The sequence below is a fragment of the Mobula hypostoma genome, chromosome 2, assembly GCF_963921235.1.
Source record: "Mobula hypostoma chromosome 2, sMobHyp1.1, whole genome shotgun sequence".
In the NCBI taxonomy this organism is placed as follows: domain Eukaryota; kingdom Metazoa; phylum Chordata; class Chondrichthyes; order Myliobatiformes; family Myliobatidae; genus Mobula; species Mobula hypostoma.
The window spans coordinates 244,979,256-244,986,913 of NC_086098.1; the positions used below are offsets into that span (position 1 = coordinate 244,979,256).

Here is a 7,658-nt window from a genome sequence, read left to right on the forward strand (position 1 = left end):
GAGGGGGGGAGAGCCACACTGTGGGAGGGGTATGAGGGGGGGAGAGCCACATTGAGGGAGGGGTACGAGGAGGGAGAGCCACACTGAGGGAGGGGTATGAGGGGGGCCACACTGAGGGAGGGGTATGAGGGGGGAGAGCCACACCGTGGGAGGGGTATGAGGGGGGGAGAGCCACAATGTCGGAGGGGTACGAGGCGGGGAGAGCCACACTGTGGGAGGGGTATGAGGGGGGGAGAGCCACACTGAGGGAAGGGTATGAGGGAGGGCCACACTGAGGGAGGAGTATGAGGAGGGAGAGCCACACTGAGGGAGGGGTATGAGGGAGGGCCACACTGAGGGAGGGGTACGAGGGGGGAGAGCCACACTGCGGGAAGGGTATGAAGGGAGAGAGCCAGACTGAGGGAGGGGTATGAGGGGGGAGAGCCAGACTGAGGGAGGGGTACAAGGGGGGGGGGGAGAGCCAGACTGTGGGAGGTGCAGTGAGGAGAAAACATCACTTAGGTGGTCAATTTACATTCTACAATGCCCTCCGTCCTCGCCACCCCTCAGCACCTCCCTCCTCACTGCCCCTCCACGCCGCACCTCCCCCAGCATGGTGCTCCCTCACTCTAACGCTGGGGGTGGGGGAAGCAAGCCTGGGTAGTACTCTCAGTCTCAGTACTCAGGGGCCAGGAGCCCACTCACCCATCCTGCTCCCCCCCTCCCCACAACCCCCGAGGCAGAGACGAGGGACACAACGCCACTCTCGATAACCTGCCACACAGGAACTCGGAGTCGGGTTTCCGCCTGAAATTCTTAGAACCTTTGCATTTCAAAACGGTGCTGAGATAAACTGCAAACACCCACATCCCTTTACTGAATTTGATCTAGATTGCTGCAGAGAAGTGAGACAACAAGCAGAAGGGTGCAAATAGGAAGTTCTCTCTCTCTCTAAAACTGGCTCTGCTCCCTCTCTGCGTTGTTGATGTAAATTTCCAGACACTCCCTCAGTGGAATGAACAACAGCTCGCTCCCTGTTCCGCCTGAGTCCCTTGCCTGTCTCTGAAACACTCAATGCACGTACAACACGACAGCCGGCCAAACCGTTCACCGCATCTCTTAGTTCACCAAATTTCGCCAAGATCCTCCAAAGCATCCAGTTAAAAAAAATCCATATCGGCTTTGCTTCCACGAAGTGAAGTTTGCTGTTTTGCGACAGCGAGGTACTGTAAGTTACAAAATGAATAATGTGCCCCCCCTCCATTGAGCATGATCTGTGTTATTCCTTTTCTCTGCACTATCTATTGATTTTCAAAGTAAATTTCTTATTAAATTAACACACATCGAGGCCTGGTGAACGCAGCAGGCCAGGCAGCATCTCTAGGAAGAGGTACAGTCGACGTTTCAGGCCGAGACCCTTCGTCAGGACTAACTGAAAAGAGATTTAAGATCTCTTACTAGCTCTTCTTTCAGTTAGTCCTGACGAAGGGTCTCGGCCCGAAACGTCGACTGTACCTCTTCCTAGAGATGCTGCCTGGCCTGCTGCGTTCACCAGCAACTTTGATGTGTGTTGCTCGAATTTCCAGCATCTGCAGATTTCCTCGTGTTTGCGTTCTTATTAAATTAATATGTCACCATATTCATTTTCTTGCAGGCATTCACATTAGGACACAGAAATAAAATAGAATCAGTGAAAAACTACGCACAAAGACTGACAAAACCCCCGTGCAAAGACGAACCGTGCAAATACGAAAAACAGGAAGTAAATAATAGGTATATAAATAAACAAACAAACAAATACATATTGAGAACGGGGGTTGTAAAGAGTCCTTCAATGTGGGTCTTTTGGTGGTGGAGTCAGTTCAGAGTTGAGGTGAGTGAAGTTATCCACACTGGTTTGGGAGTCTGATGGCTGAGGGGTGATGACTGTTCCTGATCCTGGTGGTGAGGGACCTGAGGCTCCGGTACCTCCTTCCCAATGGCAGCAGTGAGAAGAGAGCACGGCCCGGGTGGTGGGCGTCCTTGATAGCGGACGCTGCTTTCTGCTGGCAACGCTCCGCGTGGCTGAGATGAGGCAGCCCTCCACACGTGAACGCATCGGCGTCATTTATTGGGTCTGGGGTTCCCGGTGAGGCCTCCTCCACATCGGTGAGGCCTGGTGCAGACTGGGGGGGGGGGCTGGGATCGCTTTGCTGAGCGCCTTCGCTTCACCCGCTGTACCAGCCATCAACTCCCGGTGGCCGGCCTTTTAAATTCCATTCCGCCTTTTCCCACACCCGCATCCTCCACTCCCAAGGTGATGCCAGGCGATGGCTGGAGGAGCCATCTTGGTGGTCTCCAACTTGGCAGCATCAACATTGACCTCTCCACTTGATTCCCCCTTATCCCACCGACATCCATCGCCCCATCTCATTCCTCTCCGTCTGACCATCCCCGCACACCCCCTCCTCATCTCCTTCTCTTTATTCCATGGTCCACTCTTCCCCCCCTATATGATTCCCTCTTTGTCACTTCCTCCTGTCACCTGCCAGCTTCTTACATCAATCCCCCTCACTGCCCTCCATCAACAGCATCACCCTTCCCACCTGGATCTACCTGCCACCTGCCTGCTCTCGGCTATGTGCCCCCTTCCTTTCCAGCCCTGACGAAGGGTCTCAACTCGAAGTGCCCGCTGTCCATTTCCTTCCGCAGATGCTGCCTGACCGCCGAGTTCTTCCAGCGTGGTGTGTGAGTTGCTCCGGATTGCCAGCATCTGCAGAACCCCTTGAGTCTCCATGCATACACAGGGTAGTGAAAAAGGACAAGGAGAGTGAAGAGTTAGGGTTAGTGTTATAGCGAGAGCATGCAGTGCTGCAGGACGCCATGAGGTGGATTAGGAGATCAAGATTTCATCTTGTAACATGTGAGATTTCAAGCATCTGATAACAGTGGGGTAGAAGCTGTCCTGATCCTGGTGTGCAAACTTTCAGAATTTTCTATTTTATTTATTTATTGAGATGGAGCAGGTCCTTCTGGCCTTGGAATCGTGCCACCCAGAAACCCTGGATTTATGGGACTATTTCTGGTGACCAATGACTAACTGGAATATCTTTGGAATGTGGGAGAAAACCCTCGCGGTCACTGGGAGAACACACTCCTTACAGGCGGAGGCGGGAAGCGAACCTATGTCACCGCCACTGTGAAGTGTCGTGCCAGTCGCAACGCCACCAGTCTTCTGCCCGATGGGAGGCGGGCGGGGTCTTTGATGATGCTGGCCTCTTTACTGAGGCAACAAGAAGGAAGTCCGTGGAAGGGAGGCTGGTTTCCGTGATCTGCTGAACTCTGCCCAGTTTCTCAAGGTCAAGGGCAGAGTCCGTGCTGAACTGAGTCATGAAGCGTCCGCATAGAGTGCTCGGCCACTCAGGAACAGCTTCTCCCCTCTGCCACCCCGGTTTCTGAATGGACATTGAACCCATGAGCACTGCCTCGCTACTTTTTAATTTTTATTCTATTAATTATTTAATTTAACTACTTTATATATATATATACTGACTGTAATTCACATTGTTTTTCTATTATTATGTATTGCATTGTACTGCTGCCACAAAGACGACAGATTTCATCAGATATGCTGGTGATATTAAACCTGATTCTGATTCTAAGGTGTATCTGTGAAAATTGGACAGGGTCAAAGGGGACTTGCTGAATTGCCTTAATCTTCTCAGCAGGCTGAGGTGGTGGTGTGTTTGTGTCTCTCCTGTGCTCCTGTGAGTTCACTGGAATATTTATTAAACTGTCGTGGACACACAAAGTCAAAGTCGGGTTTACTGTCATCTGCACAAGTCCGTGTGTCCGCAGGTGCGATGAAAAACTTACTTGCAGCAGCATCGCAGGCTCACAGCATCAGGTGCACAACATTCGCACGAAAAACATTAACTAAGCATAAACTATACACAGCAACACACATCAAAGTTGCTGGTGAGCGCAGCAGGCCAGGCAGCATCTCTAGGAAGAGGTACAGTCGACATTTCGGGCCCAGACCCTTCCTCAGGAACACAATTAGATCGAAAACAAGGCTATTGTGGTGCAAAGTGGTCTCAATGTTTCCGTACGGAGGAAGTGATTGGGGTCGTGTCGGTCAGTTGAAGAACCGAATGGTTGAAGGGAGGTCGCTGTTCCTGAACCTGGTGGGGTGGGACTTCAGGCTTCTGTAACTCCTGCCCGATGGGAGCTGTGAGAAGATGGCCTGGCCCGGATGGTGGGGATCTGTGATGATGGACGTGGCCTTCTTGAGCCACCGTCTCCTGTAGACACGAGTGATGGTGGGGAGGGATGTGCCCGTGATGTATTGGGCCTAGTCCGTGACTCTCGGCAGCTTATGTTCCTGGGCATTCGAATTCCCGGACCAGACCGTGACACGACCAGTCAGGATATTTTCAACAAGACATCTGTAGAAGGTTGTCAGAGCGTTCGGTGACAAGTTGGCATCCTGATTTATTTACTCCTCGGAGGCAGAGTCCCAGACGCTGAACCATACGGAGCGACCCGCAGAGAGCTCCTCTCCCTGGGTTCCCAGCACATGCCTCTCCCCAGGCCGGTGAACTGCCAGCGGGGCTCGTCTCTGAGTGTGCCCCTGGGCAGCAAAGCACAAGAGTCCCACATGACACCACTCAGGCAGACAGCTTGATCATTCCACCGTGGATGGTCCCAAGCCCGGCTGTGCTAGGAGGAGGATTGGACATGGGCCTAGCAACCCCATCCTGTAAAAATCAGGAGCTACCGAAACGCCAGCAGGAGCTCCAAACACCTCATTCCTGGGAGAGGAAGGATGCCCCAACAAGATGGGCTAGTCCTGGGGACAACCTGAAGACCGGCCCAGGACAGAGGGCTCTGTCGAACTGCTGTCGGCAGCCCGGGTCCCAGTAAGCAAAGTAGGTGGTGCCATGGGAGCAAACGTGATGTGGATAGAGATCTTTGGGAGGGGTGGTGAGGAGGGAGCACTGCGATGAGGGAGGGAGCGCGATGTGGATAGAGATCTTTGGGAGGGGTGGTGAGGAGGGAGCACTGCGATGAGGGAGGGAGCGCGATGTGGATAGAGATCTTTGGGAGGGGTGGTGAGGAGGGAACACTGTGATGTAGGAGGGGCAGTGAGGAGGGAACGCGATGTGGGAATGATGAGGATAGAGATCTTTGGGAGGGGTGGTGAGGAGGGAGCACCGTGATGTGGGAGGGGCAGTGAGGAGGGAGAACTGTGATACGGGAGGGGCGATGAGGAGGGAGCACTGCGATGTAGGAGGGGCGGTGAGAAGGGAGAACTGCGATACGGGAGGGGCGGTGAGGAGGGAGCACTGCGATGTAGGAGGGGCGGTGAGGAGGGAGAACTGCAATACGGGAGGGGCGGTGAGGAGGGAGAACTGCGATGAGGGAGGGGCGGTGCAGAGGGAGAACTGCGATGAGGGAGGGGCGGTGCGGAGGGAGAACTGCGATGAGGGAGGGGAGATGAGCAGGGAGCGCTGCACTGTGGAATGGGCCTTGCCAAGCTAAAGCCTCACTCCCTCAGTTTCACTCCTCCACTCCGACAGGACCAGGAGTCAAGAGGCAGCTGCATCGCAGCTCAGTCTCCTGGTTTCCGCTGTACTGGAAGGCCCAGTTCGGAGCCCCAGGACAGACTCCAGCCTGGGAAGAGGCGGTTCCTGGCAACGGCTTGCAATGCTGATTAAAGTTCTCACATTCCGATGGACTGTTGTTTGTCCTGGAATAAAAGGACATCCTGTTCTCACAGAAAGACAATTGGGGATTGGGGGGGTGGGGTGGGGAGAAGGAGGTCTCTGTTCCAAGATTTAACCCCTTCATGCCCTCAGCAGCTTCAACAAGCTACACCCCAAAGGCAGTTTGAAAGAAGGTTAGAGAGTGGATCCCAAAGCAAAGGTTTATGCAAGAGGGGAAAGTATAAACAGGAGACTTACAGGCAATGGTCCCTCTAATCTATTTTCACAGCTGCACAGCCCAGCCATTGCTCTGGGCTGGAAGTGTTTACGCTGCCTGAAAACTGTGCGGCACGGCCTGGGTGGTGAGGATCTCTGACGACGGACACTGCTTTCCTACGGCAACGTTCCAAGCAGATGCGCTCAATAGTTGGGACGTCGTTACACGTGATGTACCGGGCCGAATACACTACCTTTTGTAGGGTGTTCCATTCAAAGGCATTGGCGGTTCCATACCAAGCCGTCGTGCAGCCAGTTGATACGCTCTCCACTACGCATCTGTAGAAGTTTGTCAAAGTTTGAGATGCCATGCCAGATCTCCGCAGACTCCTGAGGAAGTCGAGGCCCTGCAGTACTTTCTTCACAATTGTACATGCATGCTGGGCCCAGAACAGGTCCTCTGAGATAGTAACACCCAGGAATTTAAAGTTGCTGACCCCTCTCCACCTCTGATCCTCCGACTGACTTAAGGCCTCTGGTTTCCCTCTCCTGAAGTCTGTAATCCTACTATAATCATACTTAGATAATATTTTCAACTTTCAATGCTAGCCTCTTGATTTCCCCTCCAGTTCCCCTCCGTCCATCACTGATGGATGTTCCAAGTCCCTTACTCCTACCCTGACCCTCCCCTCCTTCATCTCCCGTTCTCCAGCCCCTTGCTCTCCAACTGAGCATCAAAGTTTGAACTTTGAACTTTAATCACAGGACAATTTGCAATGGCCAATTAACGTACTAACCAGCAGTTATTACCTATTTGGATGTAGGGGCCAGAGGGGATCATGAAGACAGGGAGGGTGAAGGGGCCAGAGGGAATCATGGAGACAGGGAGGGTGATGGGGCCAGAGGGGATCATGGAGACAGGGAGGGTGACGGGGCCAGAGGGAATCATGGAGACAGGGAGAGTGACGGGGCCAGAGGGGATCATGGAGACAGGGAGAGTGGAGGGGCCAGAGGGGATCATGGAGACAGGGAGAGTGGAGGGCCAGAGGGGATCATGGAGACAGGGAGGATGAAGGGGCCAGAGGGGATCATGGAGACAGGGAGGATGCAGGGGCCAGAGGGGTTACAGATATAGGGAGGGATGTAGCTGTATCTACTAACCAGTATGTCTTTGACCCGTGGGAGGAAACCGGACTCACAGGGAGAATGTACAAACTCCATACAGATTGGGCTGGAATTGAAGTCTGGACTCTGGAATGCCTCGAGATCCAATGGTGTCTTGCTAACCGTTACACCACCGTGGTGCCTGATATTCCCACCAACTTCCTTTGGGAATTTTACCATGTCAAAACAACTTACCTGCTTAAAGTTGTTTGATACCAAGGGCTCTTCAAAAAATCGTTTCCCTTTCTCTCTAATTGTAGATAAAGGTCAGAAACTTCCTTGAATGGACTGGCCCAATGTTGCAGTGTGTAGCGGTGATAAAATTGACCAGCATCTCTGCTTCCTCAGGAGGCTAAAGATTTTTACAGGTGTACCACAGAAAGCATCTTGTCTGGGTGCGACTACTGCTCTGCCTGAGACAGCAAGAGTGCAGAGAGTTGTAGACACAGGTCAGCGCATCACGGAAACCAGCCTCCCCTCCATGGACTCTGTCTACACTGCCCCAGTAAAGCAGCCAGCAGAATCAAAGGCCCCCACACACCCCCAGACATTCTCTCTTCTCCCCTCCTCCCTCAGGCAGAAGGTAAGAAGGCAGATGTAATGAACTGCTCT

At 53.1% G+C, this 7,658-nt stretch overlaps 1 long non-coding RNA gene across 2 annotated transcripts; it reads left to right on the forward strand.

Annotated features, from left to right (window-relative positions):
• The first annotated feature begins 116 nt into the window (after window positions 1-116).
• LOC134337438 (uncharacterized) lies at window positions 117-5,747 on the forward strand. Of its 2 annotated transcripts, none has more exons than XR_010015999.1 (3): window positions 117-1,207; window positions 1,634-1,752; window positions 2,976-5,747. It is a non-coding gene; the product is annotated as an uncharacterized LOC134337438 (long non-coding RNA). The 2 variants fall into 2 exon arrangements; XR_010015998.1 differs by having other exon boundaries at window positions 124-1,202.
• The last annotated feature ends 1,911 nt before the right edge of the window (window positions 5,748-7,658 follow it).